The 27,811-nt window shown below is 42.3% G+C and overlaps 1 long non-coding RNA gene across 1 annotated transcript; it reads left to right on the top strand.

Annotated features, from left to right (window-relative positions):
* The first annotated feature begins 1,048 nt into the window (after positions 1–1,048).
* On the top strand, positions 1,049–27,811 carry LOC110296766. Its single transcript, XR_002378207.2, has 3 exons — positions 1,049–1,126; positions 26,104–26,311; positions 27,537–27,811. It is a non-coding gene; the product is annotated as an uncharacterized LOC110296766 (long non-coding RNA).

The following is a 27,811-nucleotide window of genomic DNA, read 5'->3' as shown; positions in this document are numbered from 1 at the left end:
ATTGATTTGTGCTGCTTGTACTTTGTTTTTGGATACATTTAACAATTAAGTACTTTTCTTCCCTTTTTTTTATGATTTTTATATTTTTACGTGCATTGGTGTTTTGCCTGCACGCATGTCACCAGATTCCCTGGAAGAGGAGTTACAGATGGTTGTGAGTTGCGATGTGGGTGTTGGAAGTTGAACCTGGATCCTCTGGAAGAACAGCCAGGAAGGACTCTTAACTTCTGAGCCCTCTCTCCAGCCCCAAGGAAGCACTTTTCTGTACCGTGATAGTAGATCTCTGAATTTGGCCATGAGATGGTAGAGAGTTGGATTCCAAATCAGCAGGCACAGACAGGTGGGCCACTTGCTCACTTACAAGTGCCATGCACACACCCTAACCCTAGCCCCTCTCCCACCCCACCCCACAATCTTTTGCACAACTATTAGCTAGTAGTTGTAGAAGTGGGCTCAGAGATAGCCTCATTCGCTGGCACAGGCTGACTGTGTCATCTTATCACAAGATGGCTGTAGGGAAGAATGCGGGTTCTAAAAACATAACCTGGGCTCACATTCTAAAGAACTTTGTGCCATAGTTATGTATGCCTGCAAATTTAATGAGTATGAATTTAATGCTGTTAGTTTTTTTTTAACCTATAAACCCACACATATATTAAGATCAGATGTGTACATTAACTAACAATGAGCACACACAAAAGCCAAACAAAACCAAACCAAACCAAAAACAAAAACAAAAACAAAAAACCCAAAAACCCCAAAACCCCAAAACCCAAAAACCCAAACCAAACCAACCAACCAACCAACCAAACAAACAAACAAACAAAAAACCCAAAACCAAAACCGGGCGTCTGAGTTGGGCGTTTAGGAAATCGTCCGTACTGTGTTAGGTGTTTATTAACCTGAAGGAAGGCTCCAGGGAGCAGCTGACGTGGACCCTGCTCTTTGGCCTTGATCCCAGATGCAGCCCAGCTCTCTAGGTTCAGTGCCTTCTTCATCACGTGCTCACCGATCTTCTGATGTAGCTTCCAACCCCCCACCCCCATCCCCACCCCCCACCCCCACCCCTAGCTCTCCGGCAGATTCAAACCACCCTCAGAACTCCATCCGGGACATCACCCAGAAGGTATTCTCTGTTGTTGTCGCTTTCATTTTCTTCTTTCGTCTGCTTTTTATGTCAGTCTCTGGTTTCTAAGTGTAAGAAAGCCGGGCGTGGTGGCGCACGCCTTTAATCCCAGCACTTGGGAGGCAGAGGCAGGCGGATTTCTGAGTTCGAGGCCAGCCTGGTCTACAAAGTGAGTGCCAGGACAGCCAGGGCTACACAGAGAAACCCTGTCTCGAAAAACCAAAAAAAAAAAAAAAAAAAAANAAAGAAAGAAAGGAGGGGGCGGAGATTTCAGTTCCCAGCATGGATAGCAGCAACAGTCTCTCCTCTTCTGGTGCTCATCAGTAAGGGCCTCCTGTTTCTAGGAAACTGCAGCATTCCGGTTTGATTTGAATCTGGATGAAGTCGAGGCGTCCCCTCTAACTTCAGCATGGGGACTGGTTCGTAGACGCAATCATTTTAGTTATCATCAGTTCTTAACAGGTTTCATGCAGGTGCTTCTGGCTTTATCAGATTGGCTGCGGAAGTAGGGGGTTCTGTGCTCTAGGACCCAGAACTTGGGCAAACTGGCTTCTGCGTAGACTCTGAGCCCCAGGCTAATACAGACAGGCGTGAACTGAGCCACAAACTGCTCAGCTCATGAGCTCTGAATTTTCTCTCCACAAGGTAAATCCTACGGCAAACCTGGGTCTGAGAACATCGAGCTTCTGGAAAATTCTAAGAATTCATCTTAGAACACCTGGCATGTGAGGCACTTGTCATTGGGGATTAAAAATTAGTGTTTGGACCAAAGGTGTTGACCACCATGTAGATTAAGATTCTGAGACTTAGAAGCTGGGGCATGACTGATGAAAACCAAGTTTTAAAAAATGATTTTAGTATTACCTATCTGGCAAATCAGGTTTCTAACAAGTTGCTTTAGCACATAAGCCCAAACAAAGATCTATGTCTCTTCCAGTTTCCTGGAAGCTACAGACTGAAGGTGCAAAGTTTCCATTTATAGAACAGGAAGAAAGTCGAATTACGATTGCATAGGGCCAGCATCAGGATTCAAGCCTTCTGCTGGCACGGGCAGCTCATAGACCTCAGTGGTGACTGGCTCTTCCATGAGGAAGATCTGCCTTTACTCTTACTCTAGATGACGTACAAACCCACGCCAGAAGGACTGTGCACAGTGTGACTCTGCAGTCTGTACTGCAGATGTGTAGAGAACACGAACCACACAACACAGCAGGGATGCGGAACCGTGCCCTTGAGTTATCACCCACTGGAGACTAAGGGGTGTTCTTTTATGCTCTCACCTTGTCAAGGTGTGGGAGCCTTGGCATTTTTTTCAACATGTGATGATTCTATTCCAAGTGATCAGCTCTTTTGTTTCTTCCTTTCTACTCATTGACTTCCAGGTAGTTTCCCTTGTTCTTCTTGGGTCTCTCTGCTTGGGTGCCTCTTGCCCACTTTTGGGGTAGGGGGTTATTATTCTCTCTCATCAATTTATAAAATTACAAACTTAATGATAATGTTAGTATTTTTATGCTATGTATTTCTATAAGCACTTCCCCACTCATTATATGCGTTTAAGTATCTTACATTCTACAACATATAACTCTTCTCAAACTGTGTATTTTTCTCACGGGGTCATTTTCCTTTTGGATTTCCTGGGATGTGTCTGGGAAGCTTGTGAGAACTCCTAAATCACACACTCTGTCTCTTGTAATAGAAAAGCTTTCAGGGGACATGTTTGACTGCATCTAAGTCAAGTTGGGCTGTTGCTTTTATTGTTAAAGGTTTGACTCCCAGACGCTGTTTGTTCTTTTAGCCAGCTCGGTGGGAACTGTTAAACATACAGAGCAGACCAAAGAGTGAGTGCAACCTCTTGTCTGTCTCCCAGCTTCAGCGATTATCAGCACTTTGGCCGTTCTGACTTCATCTAGTCCTTATTTTTCTCTGAAGTATTTTGAAATTCTAGACACCATATTTTCCCCATAATCCATCATTATGGGTTGCATACAGAAGAGGATTTAAATTGCCCCATCGTATTATTTTCACACCCGATACAGCAACCATTAACACCGAACAGACACATCCCATTGAAAGTGTTCTTTTGTGGGTGAAAGACAGGATGTAGACAGGGTCTTTATTATGCGTTTACTCGGGGAAACTGGGTTATGCAGCCTTGTCCTGTAGGGACATTTAGCTGACTGATCTCTTCTTGAAGTGTTTTTATCTTCCATACTTCCTGAAAACTGGTAGTCATATCTAAGGCTTGATTAAATTCAGGTTCTTTTTCTGGCAAGAGCATGCTATATCTCTGCTAGGCACTTCCTGTTACATTACACTGGGAAGCAATAGTGTCTGGCCCTGTCTCTTTTAATGCTGATAAGACTGATGAGTGAGTAGACTTGGACCCGACACCCTTGGTTTCACTCAGTGCTCTCCCCTGGGATTCAGAGCTTGGTGGTCAGAAGCCCTGGGTGGGAGTCCAGTGTGGGCTCAGTGCCTTTCGTAGCATGCTTAGGCTGTGCTGCTTTTCAGGCTGACTGATCTGCTCTGTGTGTGGGACATCTGGGATGGGAGTAGGGAAAGCAGGCATTGGTACAGCTCGGAAGAGAAGTAGCTGTGATTGACTGGTATGGGTTTCAAGCAGATGGAATTTGTTTACATGACCTTCTAGGTCTGCCCAAGTCTGGTGTTTTAGGGTGAGTGATCACAGAGCCCTCTCTTGGGCTAGTAGGTATATTAAGGCCGAGTGTGTGGGTCGAAGTGCTCATCATCTCATTTAATAGCTCAAGAGACATGACAACTCTGCCAGCTCTGGATCCTGTGGGCAGAGCCGAGAGCTCGGCAAATTCCCATTCACTTTTTAAGTCCTGGTTCATTATAGCTTGCCAAGTGTGTCGCTAAGATGAAGATGGATTATAATGACTACATTTTGGTAATTCACTTACTTTGCTGAAGTCAGTGCTCAATTGTATTACAGCTGAGACCCCATCTGGTTCCAATCAGTGGTGAAGGGAGATCCATGTCTGGACAGAGAGCTGGGTCTGAGTCTGTGTGGGGAAGCTGCCTGGATTGCTGCAGCTGAGCAATTACCAGCCGAGAGCAGGGAGTGGGTGTGCAGACCACCAGGTGGGCCTGCTCAGGTTCAAGTCAGCTCACGTCCTTCAGCACTCCTACTATGTGCCAGGCATGGCCCAAGGTACTGGGATGGAGATGGGGAGCCGGGCAATGGTTCCTGCTCCCCTGTGACTGCAGAACACTTAAGCTGAGGGTGGGGTAGGACAGGAGGCAGGCAGCCATCAAGTAATTGATATGGTTCACAAATTATAGAGCAAGCCTGAAAGCGATACAAACCATGGCAAAGGAAATATAGAGCAGATGAGGATGATGTAGGGTTCTTGTGTAAGATTTGGGTGCAATGGAGGATGGTCAGGATAGGGAGGCCAGCATGACAAGACAAGTCAGGACTTCCTTTCTAGCCTACTGACCAGAGGTGGGAGAGAAAGAAGGTTAATAGAAAAAGGGGTCTGTGGACCTGTTTAGAAGTAGTTCTTGGAGGCGATTCCACTCTTCAGCGGAAGCAGCCAGTATCAACTGAAATAACACAAGAAGTTCTTTGGTGCGTTTCTCTCTATGAAGTGAAGGTCAGAGAAGATCAGCGAAGTATTGCAGGGCCAGCGAAGAAGACCAGTGAAGACCAGTGAAGACCAGCGAAGACCAGTGAAGACCAGTGAAGATCAGTGAAGACCAGTGAATCATTACAATGCAGGAATGTCCTTTCACTGTCTGTGGGCTCTATTTATATTCTTTCTAAACATCACATGCTCTCTCAAGTGTCTGTTTTCAGCAAAGCATCAGATGCCCTCTTCTAAGACAGCATCCAGAAAAACATCATGTGACACAAGTGAGTTTTTAAAGAAATCAGAAACTTTCACATGAGGTCCTAATATCGATGGGTTCAGCATCTGTGCATTCAATCACATTCTGATCAAAATCAATGAAAACAAATACTGTCTATACTATACAGAAGAGAGATAGACTTTCTTCCTTATTGCTATTCTCTTAATAAATTACATTATAGTAAAACGTTATCTAACATTTGCATTGTATTAGGCACTGTAAGCCATCTAGAGATGAGTTAGAGCATATGAGAATGTGTGCAGGCTATATGCAGACAGAGCCTTATTTTATATGAGATTTCTTCTCAGTGTGTCAGTCAGCTTTCCATCACTGTAACAAAATATCTGAGGTAAGAAACTTAGGAAGAAAGGTTTATTTTGACTCATGAACTTTTAACTTCATGCTGTAATTGGTTGTTTTAATCCTGTGGCAAGCAGCATATGATAGTAGTAGCATGTGGAGGAAGAAAATTGTTCACCTCATGGCAAATACAGAGGGGGGGGGGAGGGAGGAAGGGAGGGAGGGAGGGAGAGAGAGAGACAGAGAGAGAGACAGAGAGAGAGAGACAGAGATTGGAGAGGAGAGGAGAGGGAGATTGACTTAGGGTTCAAATACCACCTTTAAGGGCACAACTCCAGTGACCTAATTCCCTTTAATAGGTCCTGCTTGGTCACAATAGGATGCTGACTAAACCTTCAGAATATGCACTTTCTGGGGGACACTTATGAAAAGCCATAGTCTTTAGATTTTGGCACCTGTAAGGGGGTCCTGGAATTAATCACCTATGAATACCAAGGCACAGCTCTAATTGTTGAGCTCACAAGATCAAGTGCACCTGAACACAGGTGCCCAAATCTTGGTGGCCATAATTCTGTTCTCTAGATTCTGCTTCCCAGCACCAGGCTCTCCTTCAGGCAATGGCTTTTCTATTGCTTCCTCTGGAGCCCACGTGATTCCCCATCCCCTGAAGGCATCCCTTCTCCTTACTCTGCCCTACGGAGAACTAGATGCCATTGACCTATTGCTCTTCTGAGACAGTGTTGGTGTGTGGGTTAGTTTTGTCAATGTGACACAAGATGGAGTAATTTGGGAAGAAGGAACCAAAGTTGAGAGAATGCCACCATTAGACTGACTTATAGGCAAGGCTGTGAACATTTTTTGATAAATGCATTTCTATCATAATTATCATTACCGTTGCCACCATCATCACCTCCTCCTCTTCTTCTTCTGCCCCCCCACCTCCTCCTCCTTACCACTCTCTTCCTTCCTCCTCCCCTCCATCTTCTTCCTCCTCCCCTCCATCTTCTTCCTCTTCCTTCTCCTCCTTTTCATCTTCTTCCTCCTCCTTCTCCACCACCTCCTCATCTTGCTCCTCATCACTCTCTTTCCTCCTCCCCTCCACCTTTCTCCTCCTCGTCCATTTTCTTCATCATCATCTTTCTCTTCTCATTTGTAAGTCTGAGCTCACAGACACATCAGCCATAGGTGGGCTTGGCGGACGAGCACGCCCTCACCTGGTCTGATGGATCTGGTTGGGATTTGTTTGCTACAGGAAGACTACTGTGTGCAGGGCCTTGTTTAACCCGACTTTCTCTCTTTAGAAAGAGAATTCTCATCAGATGAATCATTCCTGACATGCTCGCTGGAGCCAGAGACTTTTGGCTCCCAAGCTGTTTACTGCAGCACTGACTTTGTCCCATAAGTGTTCTTAGGAAACGACAAGGGTCAGAATTGTCATTGTTTCGGCTTTAAAAAGCTGAAGACTTGGAAATAAGCCAGGGCTGGGTAGAAGGGTGTTCCTACCCATGGGACTACTCAGTGTCACACAGATCAACACCTCCTAGACTCCTGAAGCAACTTGCCTCTGTTGCGGAGGCCTGGCTGCCTATGTATCAGATAAGACACTTGCTCTCTAATTGTCTGAGAAGCCCTTGTTACTGTCCAACAAGGCCAGACTGCTCATTTCCACTCACAGGTGTGATGTAGCCAGTATGTAGGGAGGCCTTCCTCTGAAAACCTGGCTCATTCTGGCTCCTGACATGTACTTTTTAATACAGTGTGCTTGGATGGACTGGCATATACTTCTAATGTTCGACTTGTAAGTCTCTAACACTAAGAACTATGATAATAGCATCAATGCTCTACCTGCAACTTGATTCAGAGCCTGCAGAGCCAGAGAGGACCATAAATCTCATGCTTTTCCTTAACACTTGTGTACGATTGTAGGCCAGGTTCATCATGCTCCTTATTATGTGCACCCTTGAGGGTCGGCTTTGACCTTGTCTTTCCATTCTTGCACTGATGACTGGATGCCTATGGCACCCTATTGTTTGTTCCAGGGTCCAACTGGTACACAGATGATGTTTGTATGTTGATGTCAGCTTGACTCATGTGGCTAGGGCTGTACCTTGTCTGGGTGGTGTAGAGCTGGTGTTTACACAGCGACAGTGTCCTCTTCCCCTTAACTGGCTTCCTTCCATCACCTTTCATCAGATCTTGGGCATGAAGTGCTCTCAAAGAACATGATGGACCCAGAGAGGCCGAGGAGCATTATAGATGGGGTCAGGGTTTGAATGCGGATAGGCTGTGTGGTGTCCGGTTCTGCCTTTGCAGACTGTGTGATGTTATAGCATGGCTCCAAGGGTTTCAGTCCTGTACATGTTTTGCTTGTTTCTAACCTTAGATAGGGATCCTTTGTTCCTTACTCCCCTTTCTTAGATATAGTCTTCAGGACATCACAGGCCATGGAGTTTGTCCTTCTGTCTTACACAGAAGTACATTCTGAGGCAGCTCTTTGGAGCCATGAGAACCTCTTCAGTTGTTCATAAGTCTTTGTAAACAGCACCCTTTTAAACTTAACCACTCCAAGGAACCAGAGAGCCACAGGGAAGAGGAAAACTAGACCATGCTTCCAGGCATGGGGCACCAAGGGCTGGCAGACCTAGTGCTGTGATGGTTGCAGAGGGAGATAAAGTAAAAAAAATGCCCATGAGACATGGTCCTGTTTTTAACCACAAATGGCTTGTCTGGAGAAATGGATTACATTCAGCACGTTGAGAGGTGGAAAAAGCCCAGTGCCTTAGCATGCGGAGTAACTCCTGCAATTCATCTTTTCCTCTCCCTCGCTCTTCTAGCTAAGCTAAAGCTTCCCACAGGAAACATTCTAAGATGAATACGTTCCGATGACCTACTGGCCACTGTGGAAGCATCCTTAGAACTACTGGGTTACATCCTTGTGCTCTGCTGAGAGCAGCTCTCAGTGGTGTTCATCAGAAGAGGGAGGTGACAGATTGTTAATTAGCCCCATAGACCTCCTTCTGACACCTCTTCCAGGACCCTGGCTGTCGTGGGCTCCTGAGTGTGACTGACATGGATGTTGAAGCTTCTTTTTATGATAAACGCATGGAGACAGTGGGTGACAGCCATGCACAGGCCTCCAAAGTCTGTGGGGGCCTGAATCAGGGATAATTGAAGAGCAGCAGTCTTACAAAGTAGGTGACAGTGTAGTCTCGCTAGCTGCAGTAGAAAGAAACCTTAAAGCAGGATGTTGCCTGGAGCCCATTCCAGAGGGCTCAGCCCTGACTGGAAAATGTTCTCGCATCATGAGAGCAACAGCCGAGGGTCAGAACCACAGCTTCAGATAAAGAGGGCCTAGTTAGTTTGCACTGTACATACAGGAATGTAATTTTAAGATGCTGGAGACAGGAAGAGAGGAGGGAGGAGTGGGAGAGAAGGATGGAGGGAGGAACAGAAGGCACAGCTAGCAGGGGCACAGGGAAGGTGCAGAGTCATTCTGACTCAGCAGTCGGGCAATGCCAAGTCCCTTTCTGTATGACTCACATTGGGAACCCAGAGCAGGTGTTGTGGGTCAGTATTGTATAACCTGGCCTACAATGGACCTCAGGTTAGAGGGGAACTCTGAGTCAGAGGGACAGAGTACTATGCAAGACAGAAATCTGGTCTGAGCCTTACACTGGAGACTGGAGTGGACTACATGGAGACATACTCAGGGGCCATAGGGATATATATATATATACACACACATATATACATATATATATACATATAGATGCATATATATACACACACACACACATATATATATATACACACACATATATATACACACATATATAAAAAATATATCAAGAATATAATAATTATATAACATATAATATGCAGTGTAATATGACATAATATATATTGCCCTGTCCTTTTTCTCCCTGTGTTTTACTATATTTTTAAATTTTTATTGGCTTTCCCAAAGAATACAGTTTGTCTTGGAGTTGGGGATCTTGCCTTAACCCCTTGAGAGCTGGGATAGTTTTAGACTTCCTGACTGTGTTTCTTTACCTTTAGCTGGAGGTACCTAATCCCCTACTTTGCCTTTATTGCCCCTTTCTTCTTCCCTCCTCTCTGTTTCTCCAACATTAGTTGCAAATCTTGGTCGCTCCTTTTCTTTCCACTTTACCCTTTGAAGGCTGTCACTACACCTAGTAATTCTGCCTGTACATTGTGTTGTCTTCACCCTTTACGCCTCCAAAGTGACTGGAGTTTAAAGGGTGAGCGTTTTTAATCAGTTATTGCTGTACTTTCAATCATAAGTAGTTGTTGCTTCTGCATTGACCTCTCTATCCTCAGGATAGAGCTACAGGTTGAGCACAATCCTACTACAAACCTGTTTCACTTGAACACTGAAAATATCCTCCCGCCCCCCCCCCAAAGAATATAGGTGACAACAAAACAAACCAGCCAGTGACCTAGTCTCAGGGGTATACGCCCTAGTGAAGAAGCACAAGAATTGTGACATCACCAGTAAGGGAAGAGGCAGCATACAGAGTGGGAGAAACATTTTGTAGCTATGTATCTAAAAGATGATTAATATATAGGATATACAAACAACAACGAGACGACGATGACGACGACAACAAAAACAACAATAACAACAAGCCCAGAATATTATAGAAAAAATCAAACCAAAACAACTCAATTAATAAATGAGCCATGGATCTGAAATCAGAACTTTAAAAAGAAGAAATACAAATGACCAATAAACATTTTAAAAACATGTTCAATCTGATTAGTCATCATGGAAATGCAAATGAAAGTATTGTGAGATTCTATTGGTCCTCAGTCAGAATGACTACTATTAAGAAAACATGACTGATGTAGAAATCAATGTGATTTCTTAGAAAAGTACAAATAACATATTTGTGACTCAATTATATCCCTTCTCAATTATATCCCTTCTGCTTATATACACAAAGGAGAGAGACCTGCACATCAATATCCACTGTGGCTCTATTCACAATAGCTAGGAAATATTAATCATCATATGTGTATCAACTGGTGAATGGTTAATGAGTTGCAGTATATATTCACAATGAAAACTGATGGAACTAGAAAATATTATACTGCATTATCCAAGGTCCAGGCAGACAAATGCTCTGTCATAAGTAGATCTTAGCTTTGAAATGTCAGATTTCTCTGCTTATATTAGAGCAACCGTCTGGGAGCAAGAAAGAGCCATAAGGTGTGGGAGAGAGGTCTGTGTGGTTAGATAGTAAAACACATGCAATATGGAAGCAGAGGGAGGGAATACTAAGGTGGAAAGGTTTAAATGGGGACTGGGGAGAGGAAATGCTTGAGGTTGTGGGGGAGGGTTATCAAAATGAATATATAAAAAATTATACAGAAACAGTACTTTATAACAAACTAAAATATAACTTAGAAATAAAAGAAAATGACTTTGATAGATGTACTCTATATGTGAGGATAATGTCTCCAGAAGCCACGCATTTTTAAACAAAAATCCTAGTGCCAAATATACAGAACTTTCCTGTGAGCTGCTTACATTGCTCTTTGTTGCCCATCAGAATGATTTCTGTGAGTAGCATTTGTATTAGTTACTGTTCTATTGCTGTGAAGAGACACCATGGCAAGGGCAACTCTCACTTAAAAAAAAAGAAAGCATTCAGTTGGGGCTGTCTTACAGTTTCAGAGGTTTAATCCATTTTCACCATGGGAATCATGGTAGCATGCATGGTGCTGGAGCAGTATCTGAGAGCTTTACATCCTGATCAACAGAGAGGCAGGCAGAGAAAGACACTGGGCCTGGCATGGGATTTTGAAACCTCAAAACTCACTCCCCAGTGACACACTTACTCTAACAAAGCCACACCTACTCCAATAAGGCCATGCCTCCTAATCCTTCTAATCCTTTCAAACAGTTGCATTCCCATGTGACTAAGCATTCAAATATATGAACCTATAGGGACCGTTCTCATTCAAACTCCCATAACACCATACACATTCATTCGGGCATGAAACTGAAACTGAGCTGGAGACTTCTTACCAGCCGGCTAGCACTCATAGTGTAAAGTGTTTGAAAGTCACTGGGGAAGAAAGGGCATTAATGACCCCACTTCTTTGTGGCCCATTGTATGTTGCAATACCCATCTGCAAAGAAAGATATATTTACTGGTGCAGTACTAAATGCTTATTTGGGAGATAACTAAGAGCTTTCTGATTGGATTTGAAGTCTGCATGGAAGGAATATGTGCTGTCACTGTAGAGCTGGCCTATGGCTTGGGGTTGCCCAAATGCCTTGTACACAGAGACTGCTGCTGCTCTCATCCTGGGTTAGAGGTGCTTCTTTCCACAGCGGGAAGTGGTTAATGCAGTGACATCATTGGTTCTTGCTGAGAATAAGTGACTGTTAAACAGGGCATGTATATAACCTCCTCCAAAGTCTAGTGGACACAATGGAAGAGGAGGAATAAAGATTGTAGCTGGGCAGTGGTGGCGCACGCCTTTAATCCCAGCATGTGGGAGGCAGAGGCAGGCAGATTTCTTAGTTCGAGGCCAGCCTGGTCTACTGAGTGAATTCCAGGACAGCCAGGGCTATATAGAGAAACCCTGTCTCGAAAAACCAAATCCCCCCAAAGGGGGTGGTGTTCTAGGAAAAGCTGCTTCCTGAATCTGACAGCCATTAGAATCATGAACACACAGCAGCTATGGCTATTTGCATGGAATCTGCAGAGAATGCAGACATGAGAGTGGGAGTGGAGACTAGGTGAGATGAAGACCAGCAAGAGTGGGAGAGAGAGACAAGAGATAGTAATACATTGCACGAGAGTGTATAAATATGAGATTGTAAAAATTAACAGTTGCATGTGGACAAAAAGAGACTCTTAAAACACTGCTGGTGGGACTGTGAGTCCAGTCTCTATAGACATCAAAATGCAGATTTCTCCAGACTGAAAATAAACCTTCCACATAACTAGCCTATTCTACTTTTTGTACTTTGACCCAAAGACTTCAGGTCAACATATCATAGAGATACCCGCACATTGATGTTTACTAAAATGCTATTCAAAGCAGATAAGTTATGGATCTGATCTCAGTATCTGACAACAGGAGGAGATAATGAAATGTAATTTATGTATAGCTTAGTTACTTTCCCATTGCTGTGATAAAAATATCACAACCAAGGCTATTTAGAGCAGGAAGGGGTTATTTGGCCTATGATTCCAGAGGGAACCTCCTGTTAACAGTGGGAGAGTGGGATAGCAGGCAGGCATGGCAATTGGAGCAGCGAGCTGGGACTGACATCTTAAACAGCAAATGTGAGGTGAGAAATCAGCTGGCAATGGTGGGAGTCTTTGACACCTCAAAGCCTGTCCCCAGGGATATCCTTCCTCCAGTAAGGCCTCATGGCCTAAACCTGTCATGAACTGGGACCAATTCTTCAAATACCTTGACTATGAGTACATCGCATTCAATTTATTCCTTTAGCGATAAAGAAGAGTCATTACATCATTTGTTTAAAAAAAAAAACAAACTGGGCGAAATTGGTGATGACTATATTAAGCAAATTAAGTCAGTCTCAGAGAGACAGCACAAGTTTACTCTTATTTGTGAGTCCTATATATTACCATTCATTATATGAAAAAAAGAGGGAAATTATCTGGGAAACAAAAATGTGCTAATGAGGGAAAGACAGAAAAAGTGGAGACTGGAAGGGTTTGGGGAAAATATGCTCCAAGTACATTATATTCTTATATGAAAATTACCTTATTTAGTAGCCCTATATAATAAAATATATAACGTTTGATATTTTATATGTAATTTAGATATAAATATATGTAACTTATATTTATATATAATAAAATAATAAATGAAATATAGGAATAATGAGAACACAAGGGAAAGAATTTAAAGTAAAGTCATCGATAGTATATTTAATACAATCATAGAAGGAACGTCTCAAATCTAGTGAAAGATTTTGCACCAGTTGTTTTTTGTCAAATTCACAGAATCCTAGATATATCTGGGTTGAGAATCTCTCACTTGAGAAAATGCCAGTACATAGGCCTTCCATAAAAAAATTACAAAGAAACATCAGAATTAGATCATATTATAGATCTAATCAAGTTAACATAGATCTGCAGAATATTCCACCCACCACAGTAGGATACATATTTTTCTTAGCAGTCATAAAACTTCTCCGAAATAAAATAAAGATGTTTTAAAATATCTGGAGCTTAAAAAAATTACTATACAGCAAACCAGAACCTCTGGTATACGATTTAAGAGCAGGGTTCTAGCTCTAATTGCCTACATTAAAAAATTAAAGAAATCTTAAATAAATAACCTAATAATATGCTTCAAGTCTTAGAAAAACATAAACAAGCCAAACCCCAAGCCAGTTGATGGAAAGAAATAATAAAGTCAACAAAGAAATTAATTAAATTCAAACAAAATAACAAATAAAATAATGACAAACTGGATTTTTTTAAAGATAAGGAAGATTGAGAAATTGAACTAAACCAACCAAAATAAAGACAGAAATTAATACAATTAGAGATAAGAAGGAGATATTTTACAATATATATCAATGAAGTTCAGAGGATTATTCAGGCATATATTGAAAATATATACTCCAACAAACTGGGAAACTTACCAGAAATGGGTAGATTACTAGATACACAGATGCTGAACAAACTTAAACTGGGAGCATGTAAACAACTTAAATAGATGTATACTTAATGAGACTGAAACAGTAGTGAAGCCCCTGTACCACAAAAGCCCAGGCCAGATGAATTCACTGTGGAACTATACCAGACCTTTAGAAAGGAACACTAATATTCTTCAAATATCCCATCACATAGAACAGGCAAACCACTACCAGATTCATTTTATGAAGCCAACATTAATTATGCTGATAAGGCCAGATAAAAGCAAAGCACAACAGAAAACTATCGGTTTGTCTTGATGAATATGGGCTCAAGCATACTCAACAAAACACACTATAACCAGCAACGCATCAGAGAACCTTTGGTTATCACCTGGTCCTCATTCCAGGGAGCAAAAATGATTTAGCATCTACAAATCAATGAGAGCAGTACATCAAGTTAGTAGAGTCACATGATCATCTCAAAAATGCAGAAAAAGCCTTTGACAGAGTCCAATATATCTTGGTGATAAAAGCATGAGAGACAGTAGAATAGAAGGGTCATATTTCAACTCAGTAAAGGCCATATATGATATATTTACAGTTAATACTATACTAAATGAAGAAAAACTCAAAGCCTTCCCTCTTAAACTGGTATTTTATCTGTTTTGGTGCAGTGTAGACCCATTGATACAATAAGACAAGAGAAAGATAGATACAAGTAAGAAAGGAAGAGATTGCAGTATTTTTCTTTGCAGATTATATGTCAGTATCTATGTAAAAGACTCTAAAGACACCACCAGAAAGATCCTAGATCTGATGATACAAAATCAACATAAAAACCAGTAGCTTTTCTATATGTCAAATAATGGACATGTTAAGAAAGAAACCAGGTAAACAAGAAAGCAGACCTATTTTTAATAGCTTTCAAAACCATAAAATACACAGGAAAAAACTCAACAAAAGAAGTGGAAAACCTATACAATAAAAAAAATTTAAAATAGATGAAATTTAAATAGATAAAAGAGACAGAAAAAAGACAGTAGAAAGTGGAAAGACTGCTCACTTTCATGGATTGGAAAAATGAATGCAGTGGAAACAGATATATAACTAATCTACAGATTCCATACAACCCTCCCTCCCACGTTCTGATGTCATTTTTTCACAGAACTAGATCAAACAGTAGTAAAATTTATATGGAATCATTAAAAAGCCCAGGGTGCTGAACAATGCTGAAAGTATCACAAAACTTGGTTTCAAGTTATACCACAAAGTCATAATAACAAAAACAGCATGGTATTGGCACAACATAGACACAGAAATCAATAAAGGATCCAGAATGAAACCCATAGAGTGCATCCACTTAATATTTGACAAACATGTCAAAAACGAACATTGGAAAAAGATGGACTCCTCAAAGATAATACTGGGAAATCTTGAAATCCCCACGAGTAGGAATAAAATCAGCCTAAGGGCTGGTGAGATTGTCAATGGGTAGAGATGTTTGAATGCAGCTGGATACAAGCCTGTTGACCTGGATTTGATCCCTGGATCCCTGGGAAGCAAGAAAGAATCTACTCTTGGGAGGTGTCCTGTGACCTCCACATGTTTATCACGCATTTGTGCACTGACCCCCCCTTCCCATTCATGTGCATGCATGCATGAGTACATGTGTCTGCATGAGTGTGTATACACACAATCAATCAATAAAAAATCAAAATCAACCCACATGGGCCAAAGTTTTTCAAAGACCTTAATATGAGTCTTGTTTAAACTTCTAGAGGAAAACAGAGAAAACACTTAACTGTACAGGCAAAGGTGAGGACATTTTGAAAATAGCTCACGCAGCTCAGGAAATCACACCAAATACTCACAAGTGGGCTTACATGAAACGCAAAAGCTTCTGCACAGCAAGGGGAAAGTCAACTGAGTGACATGAGTGATATTTGCTGATGTATACCTGACAGCTGGATGATACCCAGATTACATAAAGAACCCCCCCGAACCAAATACTGAGCAACTCAGCCTCAAAACCAAGCAACACAGTGGGCAAGGAGGCTAGTGAAATGACCAGATAATTCTCCAAAGACAAAGTACACATGGCTAATAAACATTTGCAATAGTGGCCATCAACAGATGAACACATAAGGATAATGTGGTGCATATACACCATGGAGCTTTTTTTTTCTTTAGCTCTAAAAAGGAGGTAGTTATGCCAAATGGTAGGAAATGGTTGTAATTGGGGATAGTCATATCAAAGAAAGTAAGTTACACTTGGAGAAATAAATAGCACACTTTTTCTTATTTGTGGATCCTTAATGTTATATAGGTTCATTAAACCACACACACACACACACACTCACACACATTTATAATACACTCATATACTAACACACATACACACCCCCACACTTACACACTCAAACAGAATACTCACACTCTCACTCAAACAGACACACACACACACACACATACACTCATACACATCTACACACACCCTCACGCATATACTCACACATACTCATATACATACTCACACTCACACACACATACTCACACACACTCATACACCTACTCACACACTGACACTTACATAAACGTACGGTATGTAAGTGGAGTAGAAGAAGAAGGCAACTGTTGGGAGAGGTAGGAGGGTGTGGGAAGCCACATGTGCCGTTGCAGAGTGGCGCAGGCTTCTGCTGGCCACCACGCATAAGTTTGAGCAAACGACCAATGCTTACTTATGCAGTAAAGTTTTTCACCAAAACACTGCCTGGCCTGGGCATGATAATGAGGCTCTGCAAAGTACTAAGAGAATAACCAATCAGATGTGAGACATGCAAATGAGGTATGTTAATGAGGTTCTGTGAGATACTGAGAGAAAGTAGCCAATCAGATGAGGAACATGCAAATGAGGTATAGTGCATAACCAATCTGGGTGTGAGACACGCCTCTCCTAGGCCTATATAAGCAGCACCAGTTCTGGGCTCGGGGTCTATCCACCTCTACAATCAAGCTCTCCCAATAAACATGTGCAGAAGGATCCTGTTGCAGCGTCGTTCTTGCTGGTCGAGTCGGATGCGCGCAAGAGGAGGGGCTCAATCAACGGAAGGGGGTGATGAATATAATCAAGGAACACGATATTCTTGCAATATATTGTTTATGAAACCTACCATGATATACAACAAATATAGGCCAATACAAATGGAAATGGTAGTTTTTAAAGTGGCAGCTGTCTTTACACAGTGCATTCATGGAGTCAAACATCATGCTGTACACATTCATATTTATAATTTTTATGAGTTGGCCTAAAGAACAAAAATAATAAAGACCAACTCCCCTGCCCCAAATCCTACAACTCTATTCTCAGATGCTGAAACTCAGTGCCTTCTGGAAGCTTCCATGAATATCTTGTCCTCCAGACCCCAGCCTGGTGGTGAGCTCCTTTGACAACCCTTCACTGCATCTAAGAGGAGCACTGGAGATGGGGGTCACAGAGTACATGTCTCTTCCTTGGCGCCCTTCTGCAGCTGAGCTGTCAACTGTGTCAACTTGGATAATGTCTAGGCCAATGGCAGCCTTCCTTGTGCTTCAGGGACATGCCTATTTCAACTTCTCTAGCTCAGTTCTACCACGACACAGAAGTGTCTGGGTTGCCTTCTGTAGAAGCCACTGGGGTTTGATAAATACCCATCTTTGCTGAGGAATTTTATGGATATTCTCAGCATGAACCAGGCAAAAAAATGTGAAGGATGGAGGTGACTGGCCAGTAGAATTGGTGCCTTTAGATTTCTGAGCATTCCTAATTTGGCTACCTTTTTTTTTTTTTTTTGGCAGGGAGGGGGGAGTGGGGGGTGGGGTGGACAAAGCTCATAAAGGGAAGAGGCCAGGCTGGGGACAGAATGAGTCACCCTTGGGAATCCTCATTGTGCCCGATTTACCAGGAGGAAGCCCTGAAGGGATAGTCATTGCCTGGATGGAGTAAGAATAGGGTTCCTGAGTTTGTTGTGAGTTTGTTGTGAATGCGCTCCTGGCTCCCTCCAGCCCTGCTCACCACCTCTGTCTGTCTCCATGGCTTCCTGATTCTCTTGTTCTTGGGCCTCGTGTTCTTGTCTTCTTCCTGGTGCTGCCCTGTCCTGCAGTCTTCCTGCTAGGCTGGCCTTGGACTCTCTCCTTCCATAGGGAGACAGAGAGTCCTCTCCTGGCCTGTCAGAGCTACAGAACTGGAGACAATTACTGACCGGCCTATAAAAATACATAGTGAGGTTTAGAGAGGCATCATGTTACATACTTATTATTTTACCAGCAATAAATCCAACTCTTTTTCTCTCGAGTAGATGTCAACTCTATAAATTAGAAAACTATTTTGAAGGAGGAAGATTTCATAGGCCCCCAGTCTCCTACAACCGGAGCTCATTTCAAATGCTGTACAGGGTTACACTGAGGCCTTCAGCTTAGGGGAAGTTATTCTCAGAGAGTTTAGATTTGGGGTCCCCCATCTAGTTCTTATAGTACGCCTGGGCATAGACAATGTGCATACCTATGGTAGACTTTCCTGGGGTTCAGGCTAGAGGGAAGAATTACCTCAGGCACTAGGAAAGACTGTCCAGCTCAGCGTCAGGCAGGCTGAGTGGGAGGGCAGCTTGCTAGCACAGTGCAGCCACCCTGATGCTGGGTCTTTCCTTTCAGGGAAGTTACAGAAGAGGAGAGCTTGGGCTGATAGCTGGTCTGACACCTGGTCTCCATCAGCCATTCCTTTGTCTCTCCCTGGATATTGCCAGTCTCAGGGCTCTTAGCAGACTTTGAAGTGAGCTTGGTTTCCTAGTCATTCATGCATTCTCCTTGTGTACCCCAAAAACTGTGTGGTAGCCCTAATGGGGAAGAAGACATTTTTAATACTAATCTGGAGTTTCTACCCTGCTTTTGACTATTTGGTTCCTGGCTAAAAGACACACATAATCTTTATATTTACAATAAGCCTTAAACAGCACAAGAACTGGGCAGATATCTATCTCCTATGCCATTAGAATTTACTTTTCTATCAATAACCCCGATTTATTACTTACTATGTTTCATCTGGGCTCCTTTTAACTCCAAGTAGCCAGCCCTCAGCGCCATGTTTTCCCAACTCACCTACTCCATGGCAACTTCTCTTCCTCCTCTACCATCTTCCCCTGACTCATAGTTCTCCTCTGACCCCCAAGCCTGGGAATTCTAAACCCCACCTATGTCTCTTCTGCCCAACTATTAGCTATTGGAATCTTTGTTTACCAATCAGAAATAACTTGGGGCAAGGTCACACTGTCACTTGGTTCTACGTGCAGATTCTTTGTCTCTGGGACAACCAGGTCTTGGTGGCCCACACCTAGCCTTACAATACACAGCAAGAGCAAACCTCAACAGTCAAATGCGGGGTTGGGCCATCTCATATGAGACTTCTGTCTTGGGAGACAGTCTTTTTCATTAGCCTCCAGCTTAAGTTTTGGGTTCTGATGAAGTATGGTCTTCCTACCTACTTTCTGGAAAGAATGAAGACTGCCTGCCCCAGGCTCACAGGGGTTATGGATTTGAAGTTCTTCACGGACACTTCTCCAGAATGGATTTCTGGTGTGTGAGTATGGGTAGACAAAGACCATTTATCTTGGCCTAGGCACAGGAGAAACTAGTGACTTTTTGTTTATATTTTGAGAATTTTATAATTGAGGATTTACATCAATTCTTACCTTTCCTTCCTTCTTGGGTTAGGCATCTGTGTTATCTACACTCCTCAAATTCATGGCTCTTTTCTTAAATACACATGTGCATATGTGCATGTGCACACCCAAGTATGCACATGAAGCACGCGAAGGCGAGCACACACACACACACACACACACACACACACACACACACACACACACACGTTTAACCTGGTGAGGTGGTGCAGTGTTGCTCATATGTGTCTGTGTTTAGAGCTTGTGACTTTGGGGAGCTTGGTCCTGGAGAAGACTGGTTCTCCCTCTGTCATGAGTGATTAATTGCCTATAGCTCTTCATCTTTGTAATTTGGATGCATCTAGACATTTATCCATCTCTTTCAAATTTTCTAGCTTAAAATTTCTAACTTCAAAAGCGTAATGGTTTTTGAAGTATTCTCATATGTTAACTGTAATTTCTTTGATGTCTGTTGTTAACATTTCCCTGTTCATCTCTGATTCTGCTAATTGGTGTCATCTCTTTCTTTCTTTTGCTTAATTAAGCCAAGAGTTTGTTCATCTTGTTTATCTTCTTAAGGAACCAGCCTTAGCTTTATTGGTTCTTTGTGTTGTTTTCTTTCCTTCTAACTCATTTTTCTTCTCTGATTTTTATTGTTCCTTGCTGTCTGCTGGGTTTGGGTTGGCTTGTTCTTGTTTTTCCAAACTCTTCAATTGTACTTTTTTTTTTTTTTTTTTTTTAAATATAGTGGCTTTGGTCTCTGAATTTCCCTCTTGGGAAATGTTTTATGTGTCCCAAGGGTTTGTTGAGCTGTGTTTTCATTTTCATTTAGTGCCAGGACTTTTATTTAGTTAGTTTAAATTTTTCTTGGTTTCTTCATTGACTCATTCATCATTCAGTAGTTTGTTATTTAATCTCCATGAGTTTGTGTAATTAGTACATATCCACTTGCTATTGATTGTATGCTTTATTATATTATGGTCAGATAGGATACATGGAATTATTTCAACTTATTAAGATTTATTTTGTCTGAGGTTGTGGTCTATTTTATAGAAGCTTCCACAGGTTGCTAAGTGGAATGTTCATTGTTTGTTGACGAATTCTGTAGATGTCTGTTAGGTTCATTTGCTGTAAGATGCCGTTTAATTCTGAGTCTCTCTGTTTTTGTTTGTTTGTTTGTTTTGTTTTGTCCAGATGACCTGTCTTTTGGGAGAAAGTCTGGTATTAAAATCATTTACTATTACTGACTTGGATTTAATCTTTGTCTTTAAGTTCAATAGTTTGCTTTTATGAAATTGGGTGTGCCAGAGGTTAGTGCATGTTTATATGGGATTGTAATGTCTTTTTGGTTAATGGTTCTCTGGTTAGAATGAGCTGTCTGTCTTTATTTATTTTGATTAGTTTTAGTTTGAAGTCTATTTTGTCAATACTAAGATAGCGACATGGCTTGCTTCTTGGTCTCATTTGCTTAGAATAGGGTTTTCTATCCTTTTACTTGTTGGTTGCTCCTATCGTGGAAAGTATTATACTTTTTTTTGTAGACAACAGAGATACGAGATTTTGCTTCTTAATCCATTGAACTACCCTATTTGCTTTGATTGTGGAATTGAGGCCATCAGTATATAAAGCTATTGAAAGATGTGTGCCGGTCACTATCTTTTTTTTGGTTTATCTTATTATTTCTATTTTGTGATTCCATAACTGTAGCTTCATTTGCTTGGTTTCTGTAATCTCTCCTATGCTTTTTTGTTTCTTCAGCCCAGAACATTGTTTCTAGAATTCTCTCTAGGGCTGGTTTGACAGACATGAATTCTTTTAACTGGTTTATGTCATGGAAAGTTTTTCTGTATCCTGCAACTATGACAGATAGTTTTGCTGAGTTAAGCGGTTTAGGTTTCAAGCTCTGTTTTTTTCTTTTTTTTTTTTTAACTTGGGGTGCATTGCTGCGGGCTCTTCCAGACTTAAAAGACTCCACTGAGAAATCGTTGTTCTGATGAGTTTTCCTTTATGTGTGGAATTTTGTTTTCTCTTTTTTGCTTTCTGTGTCCCCTCTTTGTTCTGTATATTTAATGTTTTCACTATAATATGCCATAGGGAGTTTCTTTTCTGGACATGCCTAGTTGGTGTGCTGTGTGTCTTGTATTTGTATGGATATGTTGCTTTACCTTAATTTAGGGGAATTTTCTTCTAGGACCACATTGAAGATCTGGTCTGTGTCATTGATCTAGGATTCTTCTTCTTTACCTATGCCTTTAATTCAAAGATTTGATCGCACGATGATGTCCCACCCTTTTTGCATGTCTCTCTTAGTAACTTTTTCCACATTCTTTGCTTGAGTGGTCCCGTTCCTCTACTTTGTCTGCCTTATTGGAGCCCCTTGAATTTTTTAATTGGCTAATTGAGGTTGGTTTATTTTTTTGTTTTTAGTTCCATCTTCATTTCATTCCACGTGCTCTTCACTAGTTCTCTTTACTGAGTACAGTTTTCACATCTTGACTCATCTTCCTCATTTATTTCAGCTGTGTATTTGTGTTTTCTTGGCCACCGCTCAGGCGTTAATTTTTATCCTCTTTAAGTTCATTGAGTTAGTTTTCATGTCTTCTTTGAACTCATTGAATTCACTGACTTGCATGAGGCTAGTTCCATCTGCCTATATAGTCACTTATGATTTTTATGGAGCAGGTCATGGGCTGTCAATCTCTAGGGGGCATCAGAAAAACTACAGAAATGGAATAAAAATCTCCCATCAGGACCTTGGCCTAGGACTCCGTGGCCTTTCTGATCTTCTAGATGACATGGATCTATATCAAAGCATGACCAGGTGTTGGTTGCTAATATGTCTATGGAGCAGGCTGGTCACTTGCACACATAGAACTGCAAGCAGACTCTTGGAACAACCCAGATTCAGCTCCTGCATCTCTTTGGGGCCTGATTCAGAGTGTCAACCCAAGCTGTCTGTATAGATTTCAAATCCTATCTTCTGCCATTTTACTTCCACTGCTCTGGGGAGAGCGCTGGCCTCAATACTGTTGTAGCTCTCTGGGTCTTCATGACATGTGGGCAGGGGCTGGGCTCAGGAGAGTGCCTAACTCCCACAGATACTAGATTTTTATGTTGATTTGTTCTTGTTTTTTTTGTTTGTTAGTTTTGTGTGTGTGTGTGTGTGTGTGTGTGTGTAGCGCTAGGGAGTTGAACCCCAGGCTTCCTGAATGCTAAGGAAGTGCTCTGGCCTAGGTGCTACCTTTATTCAGCTTTGCTGCTGGGGACAACTTCATTCTTGACCTTACACTTTTGGAAACTGAACCAAAAGTACTGAGAAGGGTGACCCCCCCCCCCAACACTTGTAGTTATTCTGAGGAAGATTTCATTATGGCAGAGAGAAGGTATTTCCTACAAGTCAGGTTTTGGTTTCACATGTATGCAGCATGCACAGATATCTTAGCACCCAGACAGACAGGCAGAGGAGGCCAACTTCAATGAATGGACACACGTCCACAGGGTCCAAGAACAGGCTGCCTTTAGAGAGGCTGTGGGCGGTAATGTTGTTTCAGCATGACTTGTTTTGAGTTCATAGCCCTCTTACCCAGGGTGGCAGGGCTGAGTGTCTGAGGTTAAGCCCCTTGGGTTTAAAGTATGTTGGTGGCCCTTGGCACTTGTGGAGAGCCGTTGTTCTCGTGAGCAGCATTCGGTTTCCACCTGTTATTGTGCATTCATTCTCAGGGGCCGAGGCTGGGGGAAAATCCAAGAGCAAAGGAAGCAATCTTTTCTATGTGAGGCAGACGTGCTCCAAAACCACATAGGGCGGTGCCTTGGCCAGTACGGCATGGGGCCTGCCAATGGCATAGTGGACCCTGGAGGCTCGTTGACCTGCTGACTTCCCCGAGGCCACACCCTTCCGACTCAAGTAGACTTCCTTTGTGTTCTGGCCTTGGAGTTCAGAGCTGAGCTGAGGTTGACTTGACTAAGAGCCAGAGAAGGGAATCCATGGTCACTCTAAGAGGCTTGTGCCCAAGGGCAGTGTGAATGCCAGGGTCCATGTTATCCAAAATTGGTGTTCTGCTCCTGTGGCTCTGTCTTTTCACTCATGGGCCCTGTGGGATCATCATGGTTTCCATCAGCGAAAGGCTAGGAGGAGGCAAGAATGGGATATGACCCTTATTTAGACTCACTGAAGGCTGTGGTATAGCTAGCTGCTCAGTTCTATGTGGGTGCAGCGATTGGGGAATTCTCCATGCCTGCACCATGCCAGCTTTATACCGAGACCTGTTCTCACAAGTCATTTCCTTGGGACAGTGGTTAGAGTACAGGAATGGTAGAAAAGGCTATCCTCGCTCTCGGCTCTCTTCTAATGCTCAGAGCCTCTGAGATGGAGAAACACCTCCTCTTTATCTCTGTCCTTACTCATGTGAGGTGTTAAGGTGTAGAAAGAGTCTTACCAGGCAGGGCACTGGGCTGTTATTTATTTCGTGTCCCAGGATGCTACTAGGATTTTAAAAAAATTGATGATACTGGACTGGCAAATTGGCTTAGTGGGCAAAGGTACTTGATACCAACCAAGTCTGATGAACTGGGCTTGATGCCTAGAGCCCATGTGGTAGAGAGAGAGAGGACTGACTCCTTCAAGTTGTCCTCTGACTTCTGCTCTAGCGCTCATGTGCCAACACACAAATACATAGAAGGGTGAAAGATTAGTGATGCCATACTTTCTTTATTAAAGAACAGGTCTCATATCATAATAGCACCCCTGAAGATACTCCTCATAAGCCTCCAATAAAGAATGCTCTTCTCTTAGGGTATAGAATTTACATTTATTTCCATACAGATTACATTTCTTTAAAATCCATATATGTAATTACTGGAGAATATCACATGAGGACCAATGACAGGCTTCATGCTGGTAAACAAGTTAAAATAGCAATTGGAATTTTATTAAGTTATATTTAACACAAATATAAGGCTATTTTCATGATTACCACTCCTTTGTTTTTTAAAGACAAATAGTGCCCAAATATTCATGTTCTCCACCAGGTAAAGAACACAAAGGCAGGGCATTTAATTTTGAGGTCCGTTTTCAATTGTCTCATAGAGTGAGCTTACAATGATGAGTTAAGCATCCCTCTTTTCCTCTTCAATATAAACACCAGCAATGTTACATCTGAAAAGTTCTTGCCCATGGATACCATTGTTTCCTTAATAGCCAGCTTGCCCCTGGGCTCCTGCTTTTCAACTTAAGTGGGAAGGGTTTCAAAACTATCTTCCAGAGAATGGTTATTTTTTCTATTTGGAGACTTGTCAAAGAGCTAAACCTTAGAGCCAGGGTGAGGCTGCAGGAGAGGAGCCCTGGGCTCTGCTGGAGCCTTAAGGACTGGAGTGCTGACTGGTGGTGTTTGTGAGGGACTAACCTCCCTAGGCCACAGATGCTTCATCTGAAGGGAGGAACTAGCATTAAGTCACCCAGGCTGGGAATCTGCTTGGTGCCAGGGACCCCCTCCTGGGTCTCTGGAACTTGGCAATGAAGGTGCTGAGGGGGAGCCGAGGGTGTCAACAAGAAGCGAGTGAGTCACCCTAGGTTGGGACAGCCAGCCAGAGGAAACAGAACAGTGACAGAGGATAGGATGTACTGTAGACACAGTTGTCAAAAGACCTCATTGAGGGGGTGACAATGGAGCTGATTGTAACTTAATCCTGATTGTGACATCCTGGAGATGATGAGCGTAAACATAGTCTGGTCACAGAGGAGGAGGTATACAAAAAGAACTAACAGCGTTGGGGTCAGGGACAAAGCCATGGCTAAGATCTAGGGGCTGGACTATTACATATATCCTAAGAGTCTGTCATGCACATCTGATTCTAAGGTTTTTAAGGGTCCACTCTATTATTATACAGACGACTCCACCAGCATGAAGTGTTCTGCACACCTGGTTTCTGAGACAGTGGAAACAAATTTCAAGTCATGAATTCCATTGTGGACCAAATTTTCTGGATTGGCCTATTACATTGGTTTCAAATTAGATGGCTATCAAACCATTTTGGCTCTCTGTTGAGTTGATTCAGCCAAGAAATTAGCTCACCTCCTGACTTGAAAGATGAGAAGCAAGTAGTGGTTGCAGGCCAGAGGCTTACAGAAATCTTCCAAGGCCAGGTGGCTTTGGTAGCAGTGTTGAGATTTAGCTGTTAAAGGCCTGCTCTCCAGGCAGTGGTACCCCTGAGAGGTGGCTGGATAAGGAGGATGCTATCTGCATCAATGGGCAAATCTGGTGATGAGCTCATAGTGGAACCGGCTCTTAGGAAGTGCAGCCGAGTTGAGGAAGTAGGTCACTGGAGATGGGACCTTTGAAAGGTTTTGTCTTTGTCCCCAGATACTTCTTTGTTTTTGGTCTCTGCTCCCTGGATGCCTCCGGTGAGCAGCTTTCTTCTGTGTGCATCTGCTATGATGTTCTATGTCACCACAGGACTAATAACAATGGACTCATGGACTGCTGAGGCTGAGACCAGGAACCTAAATAAACCTTTCAGACCTTAAGATGATTTTTTTTCCTGATATTTTTTTCACAACAATGAAAGACCACTGGAATGTCCTCTGCACCTAGGCATCCTCCATCTTTGTCCTGAAGAGAATACTAGAGTGGACCCATTACATTGGGCTTCCTGACACCAGACGTGAGTACTTGCATTTGAGCCTGTACTTTTGTTTTTCCAGTCTCTAAGTTTTTAATCTTAGCATACAAAGTAATGGATTTCAGTATGGAATTTGTGCCCCATGCACATGCACACACCTGCAGAGTTGCAGTTACTCTGGGTTCCTATCCATTCCCCAGCCTTCTTTAATGTCTGCATCATCTTGGTGATCTTATTCATGCCCCCAAGTTGTCCTTACTTCTGCCTTCATGACATACATATTCCATTGCCTTCTGTTTTCCCCCACAATTCTCTATTTCCTTCTCCTCTCTAAGTGTCTCTGTGTGCATGTCTCTTTCTGTGTGTATCTCTCTCTGTCTGCCTATTTAAGTTTAAATTTAGATTTTTTAATATGAAAGAAAATATGGCATTTGTCCTTCTGTGTCTGGATTATTTTGCTTAACAAGTTCTGTTCTGTTCATTTCCCCAAGTATGCTGTGCTTTTATTCTGCTTTATGACTGAAAAACATTCATTGCTTACACGTACCACATTTTCTCTATCCATTGCTTTAACTGGAATCTGCTGGTTCTATATATTGCTAATGTGAGTAGTACAGCAATTAAATATGGTTGTGCAAACATTGCTGTGGTATGCTGAGTTAAGAAGCCTTTCTGTATATACTTAGAAGTGGTGTAGTGGGATCATGTAGTAGTTCCAGTTTTAGTTTCTTAAGAAACCTCCATACTGATTTCCAAACTGGTGTCTCCACTTTACCTTTGTATCACTAGTGTATAAGTAGCACCCCTCCCCACCATATGTTTATTTTGATGATAGTGTTTCTGACTGGGGTGAGATGGAATTCCAAAGCAGTTTCAATTTGAATGTTTCTGATGGCTAAAGATGTTGAACAATTTTAAAAGTATTTATTGATCATTTGTATTTCATCTTTTGAGAAGTTAACTTGATCGTTTTGCTGTTTAGTTTTTGGAATTCATTGTAGGTGACAAGAATTTTGTTTTTCCAGTCTTTAGTTTGAGTTTTGTATTTGTTTATCAGGCCATACACTGAGGCTCAGACATCATATGAAAGAGTCTGGAAGGGAGGATCTGAATGGGGTGGCTGGAGTAGAAAGGACTCGCAGTCTAGGATCTTCACCCACCCCTTCCTCTGGGATTGACTAGAGTAAAGCATGGAGCACAAAGACAGTCTATTGAAGGCACTTTTGGTGTCCTGGGCTTCTTTTGCTAATTCTGGCTTCTTTCCCAGGTTCCAGGCTTGCTTTGGAGACAAATCACTGAGGTCCATGGCAAGTACAGAGTGGAGTTCAAATCTGCTCTTTGAGAAGAGAGGCCCAGAAGAGAGTGGATTCTTGAAGCCCCATGGAGGGCTAGCTACATTTTACCTGGAGACAAGATAATCTGAGGGGTGAAGCCAGTGATGCAGAGCACCAAGACTCAGAAGATGAATATTGTGCCTGCTTTGGCGAGACATGGTTCAGACTCAGGAGTATGTAATGATAATAAAGAGAAGATATGATGATA

This window comes from Mus caroli, chromosome 6 (genome assembly GCF_900094665.2).
Source record: "Mus caroli chromosome 6, CAROLI_EIJ_v1.1, whole genome shotgun sequence".
Taxonomy (NCBI): Eukaryota; Metazoa; Chordata; class Mammalia; order Rodentia; family Muridae; genus Mus; species Mus caroli.
Note: the sequence above shows the minus strand (reverse complement) of the source record. Positions and strands in the feature narration are given on the sequence as shown.